Source organism: Pyrgilauda ruficollis, unplaced genomic scaffold (assembly GCF_017590135.1).
Source record: "Pyrgilauda ruficollis isolate IOZ18807 unplaced genomic scaffold, ASM1759013v1 scaffold142, whole genome shotgun sequence".
In the NCBI taxonomy this organism is placed as follows: domain Eukaryota; kingdom Metazoa; phylum Chordata; class Aves; order Passeriformes; family Passeridae; genus Pyrgilauda; species Pyrgilauda ruficollis.
This window is the reverse complement of record NW_024512766.1, coordinates 819,110-840,492: the sequence shown is the minus strand read 5'-3', so window position 1 is coordinate 840,492 and position 21,383 is coordinate 819,110. Positions and strand designations below refer to the sequence as shown.

Sequence of the window (21,383 nt, the reverse complement as noted above, 5' to 3'; positions counted from 1 at the left end):
ACAGCACTTTTCCAGATCTTAGTTTGGAGTGGTTTCCAGCTAAAACCACTTAGGTTCATCACCTTCCTTTCTGCAACTGTAGATCCCCAGCCTGAGAGGTGAGCTTGAGTCTAAGCATGACTTGGACCTGCTGGAAATCTGAGTGCTGATTTCACTCAATACTCAGATCCCATCCTGGAACTTTGATGAACCCAACCTGAGATTCGTGCTGGTAATCAAACCTAAGCAGAGATCAGTTTTGCCTGGGTTTTAGTTTCAAGTAAGAAGGCACCCACCTTCCTACCTGTCTTCACCTTGACCAGGCTGTGGGATGGCTGGCTATCTCCTTGCGTATCATTAGCTTTTTGGGATATATGATCAGCCCCCTTCTCCTGCAATTTGTCACCCACCCATTTGTGCTACATTGTCATAAAATCAGCTTGTTCTCAGTTAGTGTTCCCTGCAGTTGACATGGCCACGGAATCACAGGATATCCTGAGTTGGAAAGGACCCACAAGGATCATTGAGTCCAACTCCTGACCCTGCACAGACACCTCAACAATCCCACCCTGTGCCTGAGAGCATTGTCCAAATGCTCCTGGAGCTCTGGCAGCCTTGAGACCATGACCATTCCTGGGGAGCCTGTTCAGTGCCCCACCACCCTCTGGGAAAGAACCTTTCCCTGATATCCAACCTAACCCTCCCCTGACACAGCTCCAGCCATTCCCTCGGGTCCAGTCCCTGGTCACAGAGAGCAGAGATCACGGCCTGCCCCTCCCCTTGCCCTCATGAGGAAGCTGCAGAACTGCTGCGAGCTCTGACCTCAGTCTGCTCTTCTCCAGCTGAACAGAACAAATGCCCTCAGCTGCTTTTCATGTGACTTCCCCTCCAGGTCCTTCCCCATCCTGGTGGTCCTCCTTTGGACACTCTCTATCAGTTCTAGATCTTTCTTATGTTTTGGCACCCAAAACTGCCCCCAGGACTGGAGGTGAGGCTGCCCCAGCCCAGAGCAGAGTGGGACAATCCCCTCCCTGGCCTGGCCGGTGATGCTGGGCCTGGTGCCCCAGGACAGGGCTGTCCCTCCTGGCTCCAGGGCACTGCTGGCCCATGTCCAACTGGCCATCAACCAGGACCCCCAGGTCTCTTTCCACAGAACTGCTCCCCATCATCTCCTCCTGCAGTCTGTCCATTCAGCCAGGCTGGCTCTGCTCTGCGAATGACTCTGCCCAGATGGTAATGAGCCTGACAAGGGCTCTCTTCACAGCTGTGTACAAAGATGCCATCGTGGACAGATCAGAGTCAACAGCACCACAATTGTCAACCCACGCAGCCACCTCTGCACAGCAGCATTCCAGCGCTGTGTGGAAAAGAGAATGCCTGCCTGACCCACAGAAGTCTGCTCTGCCAACCCTCACTAGCTGTGAACAGATTCAGAGACAACACATCAGCAGCTGAATTCACACAGCACTTCTTGCTTATGGCAGCAGAGTAGCCATTTTCCACTAGAGAAACAGCAAATCGAAAATTCTTTGCAGAGGTCAGTCCTACACCCAGGAATAGTGACTGCACTGTTCTGTTGTACAAAAGCAATGATCTTGTTATTTTGGTGTTTTCTATATTGCTTTGCAAAAATCACATGAAAAAATCGTTGTGTTTGCATCCTCTCTGCTCTCAGATTTTCTTAACTGTCTGACCCCTTGTGTCTGAAGAAATATGCCACAATCTCACAGGATTATATAGTGCACACAAATAGGTGTCTATCAATAAATTATTACTTAAAACTCCAGTTATGTTAGCCTGCATAGATCAGGTAAATCAATTGCAGTGTATTCTATTCTGGATATCTGAATGTCTCAGATGCTTGGTGGTCTGGGAGAAATAGTCTCATCAATACCTTTAAAATGGACTTCCTTTGGTTGTTTTGAATAACTGAATATTCTGCTTCTTTCAACTCTCTGACCACTAGGCTTTATTTTTTATAACAGAGTATTTAATTCACAAGGTTTAAAACTACCTTGACTAATAACTCTCATAAGCAATGGGGCTCTTTGTACAGGATTTTTGGTTTCAAAACAAACACAACTCTTACATGTGTCAATGTCAGTGGTAAATGTGTCCCACTGGGTCCCTCTCTCTTGAGAGGACAGAGCAAAAACCTCTGGTCCTTGATACCACCAGCTCTTCTAGAGCAACAAGGTCTGAAATAAATAAGCAGTCAGCTTCCTAGGGTATCCCAGAGGTACTTGGGGAATTACAGCATGGAGTGTGGCACTCTTCTGCAGTAGGAACTGAAAGTCAGAGCAGGAACATCCTTGTCAGCCTCACATGGCATCAGATGTCCATGATTAAGCAACTGCTCTGAATCATGGAGATCCCAATGATCGCCAACGGAGGCAAGAGAGATCTCCTTGTCTGAAGCAGCATTGGCTGGCGATCAGCTGTGTCACTGGGCTGCAGGAGCCAGCACTGCCTGGATTTCCTGTTCTGCAGACCCAACCCATACAGCCTGCCTGCAATATAGGCACTGTCACAGGCCTGATTGGCATCTCAGCCTCTCCCCAGCTGAGATGGCAAATGAGCTTGGGTAAATATAATGGTGTCCATGTTTTCACTGGTCAGAGATTGGAAGAATGAATAGAAGGAAGAATGAGCTACACAGGCAGTCTGAGGAAGATGTTTTGGAAGACCACTAGTAGACATTCCATGGAGATTGAAAATACTTGTTGGTACTTTGGTCAGATGTCCACCTGGAATTTCACATATATAATAATGCCAGCTATAGCAGACCCCTTCCAAGACTAGTGCTAAAATAGACTCTGCACTGTGAATTTCTCTTGGCTAAATATGTAAATAATACACCAACAATAACTCAGCTTTTGGGAGGAGGCACAACTTTGATGCTGGTCTTATTTGGAATGGAAGTAGCCCTGCTGAAACTGATGAAAAACCAGTACTATTTGAACCTGGCCTAAAACATGCCCTCATCTCCCTCTGGCTGACAGGAATGGTGACCACTTCCACTGTGTGGCACCTGCACCATTAAACATCTCCACAGTTAAGGGCAGCAGAGCTGTTTTATGGGCATGGATCCAGCAAAGAGTGCTTGAAACACATCAGGAGCATTGCTGACTTCATTAAGATTCTGCATGTTTAAACAACTGCTTGAGAGCCCTGGTGGATGAAGCTTTACATATCTAATACAGAGTCCTGAAGGTCAAGGCTTGCCTCTGAAACTGACTTTATTTGGTTTAAGCCATCCATCACATTGAAATAATGCTGTTGTTGGGTAGGAGACACGACTATTTTTATGGCTGTGTGTAATATTTTCCACTGTCACCAAAGTTCTTTTCTGCGTGATAAATGTGTAGATTTCCTGCTTTCCTGGGCCTGAAGGAGCAGAGGAGGGATGGTGGGATGCGGTGCCTTCTCCCTGTTTGTACAAGCAGTGCTGGTGGAAGCGGGGAAGTGCCCGGGATGGAAACTGGCAGCACTCAGGCTGCAGATGCCCTCTGGCAGGAGGCACATCAGCAGGCTGATGCAGAACAGGAATTTCTTGTTTACACAACTTACCATCTGCATGGAATTGGCTCCATCTTCCCATCTGTGTGTGGAAATGGGAATGCTGCACCTGCTTAACTCATTGTAGCCTTTGGAGAAACCAAAGTCTTCTTCCTCTTCTGACAACACCTTTCTCTTGCCTGGAAGAACTGCTGTCACCTGGGCCTGCATGACACAGTGGTAACCACTTAGTGCTAGAAAGATCAAGGGAATTAGGCTATAAATGGAAATGGAGGACTGATTATGTGTTGTAACTTGCTGAAGATTTACTGTGAGAAGTTTCATAGAATCATAGAATGTCCTGAACTGAAAAGGAACCACAAGGATCATCCAGTCCAACTCCTGGCTCTGCACAGGACAGCCCAAGAATTACCATGTGCCCTGAGAGTGCTGTCCAAACACTTCTTGAGCTCTGTCTGGCTTTGTGCTGTGACCACTGCCTGGGGGAGCCTGTTCAGTGCCCAGCCACCCTCTGGGGGAAGAATCTCTTTCTGAAATCCAGCCTAAACCTCCCCCGACCTAGCTCTGTAATTGCTTTAGATCTTCCTACTATTGTGGCACCCAAAGCTGCCCCAGCCCAGAGCAGAGTGGGACAATTCCCACTCCGGGCCGGGCTGGCCATGCTGGGCCTGGTGCCCCCTGGACAGGGATGTACCTGCAGGCTGCCAAGGCACAGCCAGGTGCCATATTAAACATGCCTTGTCTCTCCCTGAGGATACAAAAATGACCATTATAATTGTTTCAGTGATGATATCTTCCTCAGTTCACACGCGAATGCTGCAGTCCTAGCAAAGGCCTGTGCAATCCTCTGATGGCTTCACAAGGAAATTTAATCCACAGGATGGAAAGGACCATGGAGCAGTGTCTCCAGGTGAAGCCACACTTTGCCTAGCTACTGTTTTTTCCAAGTCAGCAGAGACAGAGGGAACTGTAAAGCGTGAATGCGTGGTGCATCCTCTGTTAACGGAACTGGAACTTCTTCCATTTGGTCTCATATCTTTGTTTGCAGGGTGCAAGTTATGAAATTTGCCTGCTCTTAAACCAGTTGAAACAGCTCAGTTGTTTATCCCCTTCAGACAGGCACAGTTCTAAAACACCTGCACACATCTTCTCTGAGGCAAACACGGCGGCACTGAGAGTTCCCTCAGCAAAACTCTTCCCACTGCCTGCATCTGTGTGACATAGGAAGGCAGAGGGGACAAGTAATCATTCTCCACTCCACATCTAGATGAAGCAAACTTTTCTTTCTTTTCCTTACACCCGCGCTTCAAGACCTGAAACACTGTCACAGCTCCAGTGTTCTCCAGTGTCCTGAAATGCAAGAAAGGTATTTTCTTAAACAGTTTCCTTGTGGCCTTCCAGTGCCTGAAGGGAACCTCCAAAAAAGATGGAGCTCTCTCTTGACAAGGGTCTGGAGTGACAGGATAAGGGGCAATGGCTTCACAGTGACAGAGAGCAGGTTTAGATTGGATGTTGGGAAGAAATTCTTCCCTGTGAGGGTGCTGAGGCCCTGGCACAGGTTGGCCAGAGCAGCTGTGGCTGCCCCATCCCTGGCAGTGTCCAAGACCAGGTTGAATGAGGTTCTGAGCAACCTGGGCTAGTGGAAGTTGTCCCATGGCAGGGGCATGGAACTGGATGAACTTTAAGATCGCTTCCAGTCCAAATAATTCTGTGATTTTATGATTTTCTGAAGTGCAGAGTAGCAGTGATACAACAATCATGTGGTGCAGGTGGTGTCCCTGTGCATGCCTTCGCCAAGCCCTTTAGCCCTGTTCAGCATCAGCCTGAGCTGTCTGTGTAGCGAAGGACCTTGGAGTTATGAGAAAATCTTTATCCCTTGTTTTCTTCTCCAGCTGCAAGGCTGATTAACTTTTTTATGGCAACAGTTTCTCTACCACTTTTTGAAATATATGTAGACCTTGATGCACTCAGCTTTCTCTCAGGTCATTTCATGTTCTTATTCCCACTGAGCTCTTACACTAGACAGAAATGCCCTGAAGAACAGGAGGCAAATCAAAGTACATCCTGCTTGCTTTGGATCCAAGGGCTCCCAGCATTTGAATTGTTGAAAACACTTAGGGTTTTGTAGATTTTGGTTTTCCTTTGTGGTGGGGGCATGTATTGTACTTTATTATTATGTTACTGTTTGAAGAAATACATGATTTTAAGCCATGGAAATTTTCTGTGGAAAACTTGGATTAAAATCCCAGTCGAGTTTACATGTTTAACTGCCTTACCCTTGGTGGTTGGAAATGAATCAAAGAAACAATGGAATTTGGTTCACCCTATGGATATGCCTCTGTACCCACCAAATCTCACAGATACCCAAATGTGATCCCATGTAATTCTCCATTCAGTTTTGCAGGGACACAAAAGATGAGCTCAACCCACTGTAGAGCAAATACTGGTGACGAAAAAATGTTTCTCTTTGAAGGGAATAAAGGGATATTTTGCAATATACCTGTGCAAACCTATGGGAAGTCAGGATAAATCCTGTGAAAAGTGAGAGCTGGTCACAAAATCCTCATGCCCATACAGCTTAACAAGCCAGCACAATCTTTGTGGATTTTTTCCTCAGCTTAAAAAAAAAACCTGCTAGAGGTTTCTTACACTGGCAGAGCTTTTTTACCCATAGTGGGAGTTTGTTTACTTTTACACATTGGTAGAAGGTGTGAAAGAGGTTTTGTGGAAGAGTTGCTGGTAGTGAGGTAATTCCAGGCAGAGTGGAAACGTGACAGTCCTGTGCCTGATGTCAGCCCTGGATTCACAGCTGCACAGTGCCTGGGCTTCCCACACCTACACCAGAGGTCTCCTGTTCCTAATCCTTTTGCTCCCCCACCCCTCAGACTCACTCCTGAGCATCTCCCAGTTTCCCAAGCAGAATAAGAAATGGGAAGCACAGCTTGGGATTCCTGCAGCTGCTCCCCTGTGCTCATCACTCCTTCCCTTCCAGCCAGAGAAAAAGGGCAGTTCCACACCCCTACTCCTGTTACAGCCCCCAGCAGCAGAGATTTGGGGTTCATTTTACTTTGTTGGGTGCCAAATCTGCCACATCTTGCAGTGGAATTTGAAGGATTTGGGGCTGATATGAGTGATAATATTCCCTGATAATGCTGGAGAGCAGCAAGCAATGAGCCCAGATTGACTGAGGCGATGTTTGGTTTCAGGGGACTGGCCACACTCTGCTGTTGTGGTCTGAGAGTCTGATCTTCTCTTCTTGCAATGAGAAGGCAGTTTGTGTGTGCTATTTACTTCCCCCTCATGCTCTAGCAGACCAGAAAACCTTTGGAAGTGCACCAAGAGCGTGTGCGTGTACTAGAGGACCAACCCAGCTGTGGGACTAAATATTCCACAGGCAGCACCTTGGGTGAAAGGCAAGAGACAAGGTCCTTTGCAGCAGGTTCTAAGGCTAACTGGGAGCTAGGATGGGAACCTAAGTAAAGCTCTTCTCCCTTGTGTCCTGAATTCTTCCCTGATTTTAGGTAGTCATGCCTGTACCTCATCAGTCTTTGGCAGCTGTTTGAGGCTGAGCTGAGGGATGCAGGGAAAGGAAAATATTCCTTTTTGTACCCGATAATGAATGAATGAGCTGCTGTCAGCTGAATCCAAACAGCTTCTGGAACTGTGGGTCAATTCCTTGCCACCCTGAATGAACTTCCTCCTGTTGGAATCTCAGATGTTGGCCTTGGTCAATGAAATTCAGTAACTCGAGTTCATTTTCCTGTTTGGTCTTCTGAGCTTGCATGGAAATGGTTTTACTGTTTTCCTATTATTTCCTAGAAATTTAGTAGTACTTTTATTCTCTCCCTATAGCATTAAACTAACTCCTCTTTCTGCTCTTTGGGTAATCATTTTGCCCTAGCCATATTCCCTATTCCATATTCTGCCAAAATCCAGAAACTTCCTATTAAAAAAAAAAAGCACAGCTTTAATTTCTTTTTTTAATTTCTAGTTTGCATTAGGGGTAAGACGATGGAGAGAGGGAAGTGCCAGTGGTTGAATTCATGATTTTGTTTTGACAGGCATCATCCTGAAAGAAAGTGTACACAGGAGCTTGTGGTGGAAAAGAATCCAAGCAGCCAGACACTGAGACCAAAGAAAGATTCTGAACAAAGTGTGAGGTACAAAGTTTGTTCTCTTAAAAAATTAGACACCCTTTCTCTATCCTACTGAGAATCCACTACCAGAAATGTAATGAATATACTCTTCCACCTGAGGAGGTCCCATGGATTTACTTTTCCCTAGTAAGAAGAATCTTCGTGCTCTTTATTCCCAGTCATATAGTTAAATTAATGTGTATGTCTTTTTCTGCTTTACATTAAACTGTTCTTTCTAAACTTCGCTTTGCAAAGGAGTTGTTTTTACATCATCTTTTCACCCTGTTATCCTGTGTCTGCTGCACAGCAGCCTTTCTTTGACTTTAATGTGTTTTAAGCAAGTCTTTGATAAGCCAGAATAGCAGCTGTGAAGGGATTTGTGTTTTTCCTTCTGCAGCACAAACCAAAAGTCAGAGAAGCAGCCCAAAGGAGAACAGTTGTGCTCAGTGCAGAGACAAAATACCTCAACAAACAAATAGAAAAATAAGTGGCAGCTCAAGAATTTCAGCCAACTTTCACTACTCTCCAGAGTGGTTACAAATCAGCTGGAAAAATACTGCCAAACATTGTCATCCCTGTTGGTGACAGATATGCTGAGCACAGGTCATTTACAAATTTTCCTTTGTTTGTACAACTTAGGGGCATTTGCTGAATTGATTTTAACTTCTTTTTCTTTTTTCTCTTTACCTACTGGCAGTAATTCACAAATAGCTTTAGATCCAGGCAGCAGTAAGATAAGGTAATTTATCACTGTTTTAAACTAACACCATGCTTGGACTGATGACATTGAGGAATGCATGGAGAAGTAGTGGCTTTCATTAGGCCAGATGATAAAATTGTAAAACACAGGCAAGCTCTCTGTCACACACAAGTCCCTTCATCACACTGAGTGCTCAGTTTATTTTCATGTTCCTCCCATGTAATACCACTGCAAATCTGCAGAAATCAATAGAGTTGCATTAGCATAAAATTAGGGAGCCCCAGCAGTAAATCATGCCATGAGTTGTTGTTGATGAGCTCCAAAGCAGAGCTTTATTTCCTGCAAAGGTCAGGGTGATGGACTGTGCAACAAATTTTACCTCCTCTGCTACATGTTTATTGCTAAATGGTCTTTCACAAAGCAACAAAATAGGACATATCTTACCCTTCCCCACAAGCTGGAGGTTTTCTCAATTCAGTAAGATAAAAGCGAGGCCCTCCATCCTGCCAGTTTTGGCAACCAGGCTGTGTCTGTTACGTTAAACTTGTGTGTGTCTGGGAGCATCCCTGGGAGCTGGAATGTCACTGCCTGTGCTAGGAAAGAACTGGCATGGAACTGACCTTTCCTAACTAGTCCTAACTCCAGTCTGCAGGCAGTCATCTCCTGTTTAGGAGCAGTCTATCAGATCTGGGCCCTTCTTTAGCTCCTTTGAGCACAGAGCCCCAGACACTGATCAGGTGGGAAGTTTGGGTGCTCATGTCACCCATGTCCCTTCCCTGCCTTGAAGCAGAGCTATCCCTTTCTGCCAAGAGATCCATCCCTGCCTGATGGATAGCAACACTTCAGTTTTACATTCCTTGCTAAGTTAAAGATGATTTCAGCAAGCTGGCAGATGAGGAAGCAGTGATAGGAATATGCACAACCCGTTTGCTCTAAGAATTTTGTGGTTTTGAAGGCATTTAGCTGGTGGAAGCTTTGAAGAGAACCAGTGTTTACTGAAGCCAGCAGCCAGGGACACCTGTATTTGTGGGAACGAGCAGAAAAGTGAGATCTGACAGGCTTGAAGTCACACTGAGGACTACAGTGGCCAAGCAAAAACTACCTGGGATGGCTATGTGAACATAAGCAAGAATGAAGCTTTGAGATTTCACATCATAAATTCTCTGACCTGGAGCAAACAGCAAGCATAAAAAGGGGGTGACAAACTGAAGGAGAGTAAAGGATTGGGAAGAAAGTCCAGAGACACCATGAAACTCAAAAGTTCACCCCATCTGCCACATAATGTCCACTCCTACCTCTGCATGTGGACTTCTTGTGGAACAGTGAGCCCAAGCTCCTGGACTCCTTGAAGAGTGCCTGTAGTTGATAAGCCAAGACCTCTGTTGTGAGGCCTGAGAACATAATATTCATGTTTCTTTACAGTGGGTGTTTTATTTTTACAAAATCCTTTCCCGATCCTTAAGAACTTTATAAGACAGAGCTTGGGATTGTTAGTCTATGGAAATTGCTCCTGTAAGCCTGACCTCAAGCCTTATGACTGTCCAAACCAAATATAAACCCCATTAATTTTATTTTTTTAAATTTTTTTTTCCTCAGCCACAGGAGTACTCAGAAGCCCAGACCAGTAGGCCCTGGAATCCAGGCTGAAAATACAGCAGACCATTCAGACTGCTTCCTTGAGAGGTCACAGAGAAGATAGAAATCTTTTAATTTGCATTTTAAATATTTGTACAGAGTAAAAGAATATTTACACTGAAAAACAGAGGTCTGAAAGGCTGAAAAATGCCAGAACTGGAGTAATTTGTACTACACAGAGGTTTTACAACTTTTGCAGTGGGACAGGGGCAAGTTCTGAAGGTTTCCTCTGAAGTAACAGAGCAAGTAAGCCAGCCATGGCTGGGACAATCACCAGGAATGTGGGATAGTTGGGGATGGGATCTTGCTCTGCCCTCTCCAACATGCCCATAAGTGCCCCAACTCCAGAGGCATTACTCCTCCCTACTGCAGCTGCTCCTCTTTCCATAAATAATTCAATATTCATTGAGGCAGGGACCTGAACCTCAGTTTCCCACATCCTGTGTGAACGCCTGAACAACGGCACTGTCAAATCAATCTCTTGCAAAACGCTCTCCTCTCTCAGCAAGTGTTTAAGTATTTATGCAGGTTAGATACACTCCAGCAGGGAAAACTGTGAAACACTTGCCCTGGGCTAGAAAGATCCCTTTGGATGTGCCTTTGCTGGAGCAAAGGAGGGACAGGAGACTCAGGATGAAGTTCCCTGCCTAATCCAGGTGTTTAGAGGTAAACCTACGTGTTATACACAAGGAAAATAGACTCTTTCACGCTGCTTTTTATCAAGGTTTTTTCCTCCTGGACCCAGGATTCTGCATCCCCAGAGTTTTCACTGAATGAAAACATTGCCAAGAAAGGTTTCTTTTTGCCATGGTGATATTTTATAGCAGAAATTTTGCTGAAAATTCCTTAACAAACAACACAAACTGGGGCTTACTGTAGCCTGGCACACTGGTTAACTAAACAGCAAGCAGCACACACAGACAACCACCTTCTGCACAAACCTTCTGCAGGGAATAGAAATACTTCCTTTATCGGGGAAGGTGCAGGGAGAGGATCCCAGTTTTTATCTGCTGGATTTCATATCTGTGCTGGGAAGAAGATCAGGGCTTAAGAGCTAAAGCTGTGTTTGCAGACAGAGTTACCAAACCCAGACTGGGTGTCTCCTGAAAAACAAACCCACTGGGAGTCAGCCCAATTCTATCAGGGACTGGGTTAAATTTCCACCTTTGCTTGTAATGACCTCATTTGCAAAGCTGGATGCTGCTTCTCTGACCCCTTCAGAGAGTCATGGAATGGTTTGGGTTGGAAGGAACCTTAAAGATCAGCCTGCTTCAACCCCCCTGCCAGAGCAGGGATCCCTTCCACTATCCCAGCTTTCTCAGAGCCCCATCCAAGCTGGGCAGCCATAGCTTCTCTGGGCAACCTGTGCGAGGGCTTCACCACCCTCACAGGGAAGAATTTCTTCCTCATATCCAATGTAAACGTGCTCTCTGTCAGTGTGAAGCTATTCCCATACAGCTCTGCCATTGCCATTGTAAATTGTCTGGGAGGAAGAAAGGGAAGTGAGGAAATTAAAAGGATGTATTAGTGAAAGAAGATATTAGTGAAATACACACTACTAACACAGAGGGATGACAGAAAAGAAAGAAACCTTTTAGCAAAGAGAGTAACTCTTTTATAGCTTTTCCCATAGAAGACAGTGAAAGTTAAACCCACTTCGGCAGCAGCACAGAGCGTGTTCCAATATTTTGGCCATGTCTCAGATGGATCCCACACCTGGACTCCTCACTGCGAATCGTGGAGACCCTGTTGGCACCAAGCAGACACTGCAAGAAAAATGCAGGATTACCCTTGTTATGGGTTGATTGCAAAGCTTGAGGGTGCTTCTCTGAGGGCAAGATTGCCCTCTACTCCAGGCTGGAGTCTCCACTCTTTATAGGAGCAGGCACCAGACATGCCCTTGGAGACAACTCAGTTCATACAACACTGCCTTGGGTTTCCTGCTTGGAGATTCAAAGCCCTCAAAGTAATGCTTTGCACAGCCTGATATTTGACATGCCTGGAGATGGCAGGAGAGGGCACCTGTTGGATACGTGATATAACTCTGAGAAGGAGGAAGGAAGGGATGCTGAGAGTGCAAACCAAGCTGATGGAAACACAAAGGGGGAGCCAGAAGACAGTGGAGGAGGGTCTGCAGCAGGATGGGGTATGGAGGAAAGTGAATTTGGGTAAATAAAAACACTATGAAGTGGAAGGGAAGGGCTGAGGTTGAAAACAGATTGAGAGAGAAGGGAGCAGATAAGAGAGGGAGCATGCAGAGCCTCTCTTTGTATGGTTAAATGAAGAGCCTGGGACCCAGAGAAAGACCACAAAGATAAATCCAGGGTGTGCAAAGGAAAGATGGCAATGTTGAAGAATGTGGGGCAGGGGGGGTTGCAGGGATGGGGTGGATACTACTGTGTCAGTCACAGCACTTTTATTTCCATGAGAGTGTAAAAATCCTAAGAGATAGGAGATCCATCATTTCCCTGCTGTAGGGAAATGCCGTTGAAACCTCCTGCTAAGGTGCTTGGCATATTCACCAGGTAGGCATTGGTGCTAGGAGATGAATACCTTCAGGCTGCCTTGTTCCCAGGGAGAGGGTATTCAGGGGTGGGTACAGGAGGAGTGATTCAGCACAAATAAATTAGATCCCTGGTTCAATTTAACCACTGGAGAATATGCTCCCTGTGTGGGGAAGCAGCATCCTAGTATAACACAGAACTACAAAGCCCCCCTTCCCTGCTGTAACACAATCCATCTCGTACTCACTGGGTTATCTGTTACAGCTGCTTGTTAGTGGTGGTTAGTTCTTTTATTGGCATTAACTGCTCTGTGTAAACAAGACATGTAAACCAGAAGCAAGAACAAAAGTCTTCCTAACCCAGCCTCTTAATGTAAAACTGCTGCACGTGCTCTTGCTCCCACTGGTGCCAGTGATAACATTCTTGCTGATTTTAGTGGCAGCAGACTCCAGGCTTACTAAAAGTAACCTCCACAAACAGCATTTTCAGAGAACATTTTTTCTCTTCTCCTCCCCACCCCCAAAGTCGTTGTTTTTCTTCAAGAACAAATACACAAAGTCATTGGGAAAAAATGCTGTGACAGTGTTTCAGAAGTTCAGTCTCCAGAAGGGTGGGTAAAATACATTTCCTGTGAGTCTCAGGCTACATGTTACCTTTAGAGAAAGCTGCAGGAGTAGGTACAGCTCTCCCAGGACCCAGAGGTTTTTTGTTTATAAAATTAGTTTTAACTCAAAGGTGCCTTTGAGCCCCTGCTCTGAAATTCTCCTGCAGATGGGACAAACCTGGAAGCTCAGCAGGTAGGAGGCACCTGATTGGGTGTGGTCTGCACCATAAAACCCCCATGGCTTCAGGTGGGGGGACCTTGTGGCAGGAGCTTCAGAGACTCTCTTCAAACAGGCTGTAAGGGTTGAGAGGGCAGCACTTCATTAATTCAGCACTGCAGTTTTCTGCACATTTTTTTTTATACACTGCTAATAATCTGCTAACAAAAATTCAATTTCACCTCGGAGGTTTTAATGCTGTCAGGCTCTACACCCACTTTTGCCAAAAGAAAAATTAATTATGGCTTTTTATGTTGAACTTGCATCCTCAGAAAGCAACACAGTAGCTCCCCTTTCCCTGTGGAATATTCTGCCCTTCACAATCCAGTTTCTCTCTGACCAGCATGGTCAAAGGTTGCACTAGATAAAGGTTGGACTCAATGACCTTGTAAGTCTTTTCCACCTAATTGATTCTGTGATTCTGTGGCTTATGATATTTTCTGTGTTTTTAATGCCTAATAATCCTGTCTGATGGTAGAAATTGTGGATCTTTTGGCATTCAAAGAGGTTGCAAGGCAGATGGGCTCCTTGTATTCATATGGAAAACTTGACTTGGGCTCCCTCATCATCCATGGCTTTTCATTTGGGTTTTTTTTTTGGGACATAACAACACACCTTTGGAGAATCGAGGCACTCAGGGCTGGAATGAGTGGAAGGGAAACATTTGTAGCAGGCTGGCTACAGCATGGCCAGGGTAGTGGCAGAGATACACCAAGTCATATTAGATCTTAATTCTTCATATTTCATACTGCACTGGAGAGGAATATGGGGGGAGAAAGGGAATTCATTATCCCTCTCCCCTGTAACCCCACTACAAATCTACCCCTGCGTGTAAAGGTTACATCTTTTCATGAGGCACTGCAGGAAAGTGGAATATGACAGAAAAAGATTTCTGGTGCATGGGACGGAGCTGCCTTAGGCAGTGTTAACTTGTCTTACTGACATTTAAATGGCCTAAATCAAGATGACAGAGATGTTAGTGGCATGATGTGAAGAATTGTTCTGTAGAGGAATGCGTTGTTCTTTAGAACAATTTATATTCAGCACAGAGAATTAAGCATAAGTGGGTTTAACATGAGGCTCACATGTCATCATTTTCCAGCTCTTATTATCTGTGGTGTGACTAATGCAGGATTACTCTTCATCTGTGCTCATGACTAACTTATCCCTGTCCTGTATCCTGCTGCAGAGCCTTGTTCCAAATTGCCCCTCAGAACCTTGACTGCTGCTCTATCTTCCACAGAAACAAAGTGCCCAGGAGTGTGTCCAATCTCTCCTTTCTCATCCTGGGACAGCGTTTGGGCATTTCCCAGAGAAGGGGAGACCACAGATTCCCTTACTGGGGAAATCCAGCTGAGGAGGAGCACTGCCTGCTGGCCTGCTCTTCTCCACCATTCTCTACCCTGTGAGGGAGGGGATTCTGCCCCTCTCTGCTCAGCCTCCCCTGCAGGGCTGCCTCCAGCCCTGGGATCCCAGCACAGGAAGCACAGGGAGCTGCTGGAGCCAGGCCAGAGCAGGGACACCAAGGGGATCAGAGGGATGGAGCAGCTCTGCTGGGAGGAAAGGCTGAGGGAATTGGGATTGTTCAGCCTGGAGAAGAGAAGGCTTTGGGGTGACCTCCTTGTGGCCTTCCAGTGCCTGAAGGGAGCCCAAAAAAGATGGAGAGAGACTCTTGACAAGGGTCTGGAGTGACAGGACAAGGGGGAATGGCTTCACAGTGTCAGAGAGCAGGTTTAGATTGGATATTGGGAAGAAATTCTTCCCTGTGAGGATGGTGAGGCCTTGGCACAGGTTGCCCAGAGAAGCTGTGGTTGGCCCTGGAAAAGTTCCAGGATAGCTGAAGCTCCAAACAACCTGGTCCAGTGGAAGGTGTCCTTGCCCATAGCAGGGGTTTGGAACTGGCTGATCTTTAACCATTTGTGATTCTGTGATCATTGCTGGAAAGCTTTAAAATTCCTCAGAGGAGTTTCGAGGACAGGCACATTTGCTCATGCATTTCATGTTGCATAACAGCTGGTGAGACTGCAGTGAATCTACAGAGTTGGAATGATTGGCTCAGCTGATTGTTTTCCTGCTGCTCTGGGTGTTAGCATCCCAGAAGATGCTGCAGAAACTGTTACTAGATAGACAGCAAATATGTTATTAAGTATGGTTTTTCACTGCTCCAGGACAGAAGTAGTGAATTAGTGCTGGACCATTTCTACACTGAGTTTCATGATAAAAAAGGTATTTGTACATTAAAGATTATCTTCAGTGTCAAGAGAATGGATTTAAAGTAAAGCTGGGAAAAATGTATTCTGGAGAAATAATTAAATTTTTTCTTCCACTTACTTTTGGAGAACTTCTGGTCAACTCAGGCCATTTCACAGGGAAAAATACTATTTATTCCAACACAGAAATTTTGCAAAAAGCCTGAATAAATTCCTCGGGAAAAATGGAGAAAAAAAATAGAAACATTTCTTCTGAGAACCAGATTTAGATTTGTGGTTTATTCAAATGCACATTACGCAATTTTTTAACCTTCACTGTTTGAGCAGATATTACATATATTCATTGAACTGCTCTACTTAAAATCAGGTATGTTCTAAATCCTCCTGACTATCAGAATCCTGAGTCAGTCACTAATAAACATGTCTCCAGTGGGGTTAGCCAACTCCCCCTGATTTCAGAACATTTTTCCACAGAACTATTTGTTATCACTATCACATTTAGTGCAAAGGTCTCATGATCGAGAATAATGTATTAATTGTTGTTTAATCTCACTACTTCTTCATTAAAGTAAAAGTAGAGCCTTTAAAATTCTATCTGAAACATCAGAAAGTCTTTTTTTTTTTTTTTTTTGTTGTTGTTTTTTTTTTTTTTCCCCTCCCACATATACTAAAAGAGAGCTTCCATTTGACCTGGAAAATCAAAATTTAAAAGGAGGAACAGGGAACTATTGTTCACATTTCCATTACCTTCTGGTTTCAAAGTAAAATGGCAAATAAATAAATTATTAATTAACAACATGATTTCAGGCAAACCTGAGTAGGAGTTCCCTCTTTCTGTTTGGCAATTAAATTAATTAGCCCCTTATCTTGCAAAGCTTAATTGTGTGCCTGAGTCATGTGAGACTTGATATTCATGCTGAAGGTTAAATTCACTTGTCAGGGCTTGCAGTGATGAACTTTCTTGGGTGAAGGCAAGGCAGCAGACACACATGCAGGGTTTAATGGCATGTTGGGAATGGCAGGATGATGAGAGAAGAGGTGAAAAATCACCAGCTGACAAGGACTGGGGAGTAGGTGAGTGGTTGAGCTCAGCCTCCAAGTGAGCTCGACTGGAAAGGAGGCTAATGACTTTAATTTGTCTGGCACAGTGCCTGGGGAAGATAGCAAAAGGTACACCTAGAAGCTGTGCATTGTCCAATCTCCCTGAAAAGCAGACTAAGACCCAGAGGACTGAAGAGGCTGAGAGGAGAGCTGCAGGTATAAGGGAAGTCATATTTTGTTTAAAATTCTATTCCACAAACATTCTGTGTTTTTCCAGTTTTTTTCCAGACACCACTGCCTATTTTCTATTTTTTATTTTTTAATTTGGACAGTTATTTTAAAAGAGTTGCAGGATCCTAGCATTGGAACTTCTTTTTGCATGTGTGTAAGGAAGACAGGGTCAAATTTCACTTTTACCACAGCTGTTGTGTTGCTCTCAAGGCAGAGACAAGCTGATGTGTCCAGCATTCAGGTGTGTATCCCATGTTATGTGTGATCAATCCATATCTCTTTTTCCCATAAAACATCCACTCTACATTCTTGGACTGTAGGATGTTTAGGCAGGGACTCATGTGGACTGCCTGGTTGCTACCACAAACCAATATATTAAAAGTTCACTACCTTACAGCATTGTTAGGAATCAACAGATAAATGATCTGCTTCCTTAACTTTGTGGAAAGGCACAAATATTCAAAGCTTGTAAAGTCAAAACTGCCTTAGAGGAGATGTAGCTATAAATCATAATTTTTTACTTTTTGTGAGAGGAAAAAAGGTAATTATTTCAAAGAGAACTCTAAAATAAAAAATATTACTTTCATGAACTAAAAAAGTGATTCACAAAGGCGGGAATACAGGGAAGAACAATAAGAAAGCTATCAAACAGCAATTACATCATCACATGCTCCCTGAGGACTTCTTAGACTTCTTGAGTAATTTTCTGGTTATAAATTCCTGCTGTGATCCAAATCCTATAGCATGATTTATGGTCACAGAATCACAGAACTGTTTGGACTGGCAGGGGCCTGTGGAGATCATCCAGTCCAACCCTTCTGCCAAGGAAGGACCACCCCCACGGGTGCCCTACCTCCACCAGACACACACACCTAAATGAAAATACTGGTTTTTCTGACTTCAAATTTAGAGGAATTACTTTAAGTCTGCAAGTCCTATGGGTACCTCCTATAAAATGGGGTTCTTCAGTTCTGTCAAGCGAAAAAGCTTCTGGATAAATATAAATGACGCTTTTCTCTGCATTTCCTGATATGCTGCTTACTCTACTGTTTAACCTTCTGCCTTGCCTTCAGCATCTTCCCTTCTCTGGTCAAAACCCATAGTTTTACAGGCACATTGCTGATGACTTAAAATCCCTTTGTAGTTCCTCGTAGAAGAGGTGATGGAGTACTACATTCTTTGTTTACTTAGTTGATTAAAAAAATTTGGTAGGTAAAATAAAAGAATCTACTCAGTCTGAAAAAGTTACTTTAAATGAAAAAAAAAAATAAAAAAGGAAGAGAGAAAAAAAAGAGAGAGATTGCTCCAATCTGGAAGAAAATGTTTCATTACAGCAACAATAGCAGTGTTTCTTTCGGAGTTACTCCGACTGAAATGGTTCACAATGAAAATTTTGAACTCAGGTAGGGAGAATATAAGAAAATTTCCTCCATCTGATTTGTCTTAGAGGGGGTTTGAAAATCCAAGTTAAAAACCTAATTTTGATGAGCAAGTGTTTAGTTTTGGGCTTAAAGGATAATTTGAAAGCAAATGTCTTCACCATACTTGTATTTCCAATTCTAGGGGTTTCCTCTATTTTGAACTCCTCCCTCTGAAGAAGTTGTGCTGGGGGCTTGGTACCCATGCTCTGCACTGCAGCAGATGCATTAGAATCTCCCAGCCTTCACACACAGCAAATCCAGGAGCTACACTGGCCTATAAACACTGGAAATTAATGACATGACAGCCTCACGAAATAGTGCTTCAGATATGCAAGTGCCTCATGGGAGGAACTCATTACTGGAGTTACAGTAAATTGCCACTGAGTGAATGCTGGAGGAGCTTCCCACACTTCATAAGCTTCATCTTGTCTGATTTCAAGGGATAAGTGAGTTTTGGCATGATTAAATACTAAGAATTGTGGCCATCTGAGAACACTGGTGGGGATAGCAGAGCACAGAGTGCATTGTGGCAGCTTTCTCCAGGTTTTGGTTATTGGCTTTTGTTAAATAAAAGTCCAGCTGCTGAGCTAGGCAAGTATATTCTAGTGGAGACCCTGCTGCTCAGATTTTAGGCTGGTTTTGTATATCTGTGAGCTGCTGGGATTTTGGGGATGGGGAGGTACAGAAAGCCATACTACAGTTATTTCATTTTTGGTCCCTTGCAGGCTCAGTGCATTTGACTAAATATATGTCAAGAAAGAAGCCAAGCCTGAACAGCTGCTTGCTTTGCTGGATAAGACTTATATTTTCATTTAAAAAGCTATTTTTTTTCCTATCTTAATGTTAACTGACATAATAGCAAAGTTAACTATCCTGAAGCTACCCTGCCCTGAGGTGTCATCTCAAAAAGCTTTTTTCAAACTGAAATTAAATCAGTAAATAATTAAAGTGCCATAAGGACAAAAGGTGTTTCACGTCACACCAGATTAGACAGAGTGTTTTGTGCTGGCCAGAACTTCCCTTTTCACCATTGCAGTGTTTGCCTCGTTCATTATTGTGGTTCTCCTCAAAATCAAGCTCTCAGCTCTAGATGTGAAAGTTCAGAATTGCAGTTGTCATCCAGAGAAGATGGCAAATTCCCCTCTCCTCTTTCCAGTGGGCTGGTGAAGGAAATTTGAGCACTAATGCTGGGAACATGGGCAGTGTATACCCTTGTGCTGGCCTGTTCAGACACACATTTGATATGGATGCAGCACTGATGGAAAACAAGGGGCTTCGTCTCATTTTTATGAAGATTAGTGGGGTCTGTCTGTGGTCTTACACTGCTTAACTGCCTGTTTTTAAAGATATTTGTAGCAGAGAAATGAACTGTAAAAAAAGCAAATGCTGGATTAGTAAAGTTTCAAGTGCTGGTGGGAAAACAATGGAAAAACGTATTAAACTGAACATTTCCCAGCCCAGAATTATATGGGTTGGCATACCCAGGATTAAACTTAGGTTCAACTATTGCTAAATTGGCAAAACACTAACCTGCACCTTTCTAGTCCCTGTCCTGCCATTTAATGTGAGTTGTTCTTGAGGCAAGATGCAGGCTTATTGCAAGACTTAGTGGGCAGTATTCTCTGCCATAGGGATGTGCCACTGCAAGGTCATGAGCTTTCTTTAAGGCTTAAAAGTGAAAACACCACGCACAAATATCCAGGGATACCCAAATATTGGTATATTTTGTGTTCATTGTTCTGTTAATAATTTTCTGCTGCTGACTGGATGACCCAAGAAATACTGTGTCCTTGATAATAATTTTTTTCCTCCTCCTCTCTTTGTCATCAAGAAAACGTGAGTTTTAGTCTGCACTGTCATATGTCAAATGCCTCTAAACCAGAGCTCTGCAGGAAATGCTACATTTTGGCTCAGCACCTTAATGCCTGGTGCTTTAGCTCAGCAGTGGGAAGGAGGAGACAGATACGAGGGGGCCAAAATCCTTCCCAACTGCAGCTCACTGGGCTCTGAGTGTGCATTCTTCACATTGTGAACCACTCTGGGGTATTACACTGGGGACTTCAGAGGAATTTCTGACAGCATGGGCAGATGGAGGCTGTGATGCAGCTGCCTTCATTTTGGCCACAAAATTTAATTTCTGTTCTTAGAAAAACTTAGGAATGTCAATTATTCACCTTTCTAATAAAGATATTCAGGTGTGCATGCGACACCAGAGAAAAAAGGGGTTTGCCTGCTGAAAGTTACATCCTTTTCAAAAGTTTCTCAAAATCCAAGGGCAGCAGGATGAAAGATGTTGAGGAAAGACTGTCCTTAACAGGGTTATATCTTCTGTGCACTTGAATGGCTCAAAGCTTCTGCCTGTTGGATGTGACACCTCTCTTCAGAAGCAGTTTAGACTCATACTCAGCCCTGGGTAGGTCCACCCTGGCTGCAGTGTTTCTTAACTTGGGGACAACATCTAGATCTGATTAAAAATATGAGCGGAAATACATCTCGTTTGCCCCATCATCTGTCTTCCTTCTAATCTGCTCATTGCTAACAATCCCTTTGGAGTCAGATAAGATCTATTTCTGTTCTACTGTGAAAAGCTCAAGTAGAAAGACAACCAATTGTTGAGAAAGCAGTTTAGGTTCACATCTGCATTAACAAAGGGCATGCAATTAGAAAGATCATTCGCTGTTTTAGTCAGTTTGTATGATGCGGAAGACAAGGTAATGAATAAAAATCAAATACTTTTTGGTTTGTTTTATTGACTTTATTTTGTTATGTTTGGTTTTGCTGGGAAGGAAAAGTTTGCAGTTGAAAAGTTCTTACCCAGAAATTTTTTTGGAAGACAAATCTGGTGAATCTAATAAGACAAAAAATTTTTATTGTTCGTTCCCTCTCACTTCCAGAGGGGAATTCTCCCATGCTGGATTCCCATCGTGGAACTAGAGCAAGTCTGTAAGTTCACATTAACAGAGACCCCACCTGCAGAGCTGCATCCAGCCCTGGGGCCAGCACAGGAAGGACAGGGAGCAGCTGGAGCCAGGCCAGAGCAGAGACACCAAGGGGATCAGAGGGATGGAGCAGCTCTGCTGGGAGGTAAAGCTGAGGGAAGTGGGAGTGCTCAGCCTGGAGAAGAGAAGGCTTTGGGGTGACCTCCTTGTGGCCTTCCAGTGCCTGAAGGGAGCCTCCAAAAAAGAT

The 21,383-nt window shown here is 44.2% G+C and overlaps 1 protein-coding gene across 1 annotated transcript in view; it reads left to right on the top strand.

Annotated features, from left to right (window-relative positions):
• The window catches only part of LOC121349668 (potassium voltage-gated channel subfamily A member 6-like), a 58,138-nt gene extending 48,080 nt beyond the window's left edge, over positions 1–10,058 (top strand). Inside the window, exons 6-8 of the mRNA XM_041460345.1 lie at positions 7,560–7,658; positions 8,332–8,373; positions 9,931–10,058. The gene's annotated coding sequence lies outside the window, so the exon portion shown is untranslated. The remainder of the gene's footprint in view (positions 1–7,559; positions 7,659–8,331; positions 8,374–9,930) is intronic.
• The last annotated feature ends 11,325 nt before the right edge of the window (positions 10,059–21,383 follow it).